Raw genomic sequence first — 1,207 nt, forward strand, 5'->3', positions numbered from 1 at the left:
ATCAAGTTTCGTCGAAAAATACTTACATTCTCCTCGTAAAGTAACCTAAAAAAGTTATAAAAAAGTGATTTTTTCCTTTTTTTTGGACTGCAGTTGTTTAAATATAAATGTTATTTGCTAGTATTTATTGGACCTAACACTTTTTATTTGTTAGTACACGTTTTAAAACTAGAAAGAAAACGTTTCATAGCTTCTTGTAAATAGCATTTTTTTAGATTTTTTAAATTTTTTTACAAAGATTTAATTCACTAAGTAGCGAAAATTTGTTTTAAATACATAAAAAAATTTTTCGCGAAGAAAAAAAGTTGCTATTAGAAACTAAACAGAATAGATGTTAGGTTGTCTACAATCTAATTTTGTCGAAAAATTATTGAATTCTAAACGTAAACTAACAAAAAAATGTTGTAACAAAACTATTTTTTCCCTTTTTTTGGACTGCAGTTGTAGAAATATGAATAGTATTTGCTAGATTTCGTTGGCCATAACGCTTTTTATTTGTTTGTACACGCTTTAAATCTTGAAAAAAAACGTTTTATAGCTTTTTTTAGATAGCATTTCTTTAGATATCTAATAGTTTTCAACTATTATTTAATCTAGAAAGTAGCGAAAAATTCTTTCTAAATATAATAAAACATTTTTAGCCACGGTAAAAATGTGCTACTAGAAACAAAACAAAATAGATGTCAGGTTGACTACAAGCGAATTTCGTCGAAAGATAATTGAATTCTACACGTGAAGTAACCAAAAAAAGTTGTAATAAATTGATTATTTCTCTTTTCTTCGACTGCAGTAGTTAAAAATTAAATGATATTTGCTAGATTTTATTTGACCTAACACTTTTTATTTGTTAGTACACGCTTTAAAACTTGAAAGAAAACGTTTTATAGCTTTTGTTATATAGCATTTCTTTACATATCTGATAGTTTTAAACTATTATTTATTCTAGAAAGCAGCGAAAGTTCTTCTTAAATATATTGAAAAGTTTTTAGCAACGGTAAAATGTGCTATTAGAAACAAGACAGAATGGATGTCAGGTTGACTACAAGCGAGTTTCGTCGACAGAGAATTGAATTCAACACGTAAGGTAATCAAGAAAAGTTGTAATAAAATGGTTTTTCTTATTTTTTTTGACTGCACTAGTCAATATATAAATGATGTTTGCCAAATTTTTTCGGATTTAACACTTTTTATTTGTAAGTATACGCTT

This window comes from Polistes canadensis, unplaced genomic scaffold (assembly GCF_001313835.1).
Source record: "Polistes canadensis isolate GaletaPanama2010 unplaced genomic scaffold, ASM131383v1 scaffold_571, whole genome shotgun sequence".
In the NCBI taxonomy this organism is placed as follows: Eukaryota; Metazoa; Arthropoda; class Insecta; order Hymenoptera; family Vespidae; genus Polistes; species Polistes canadensis.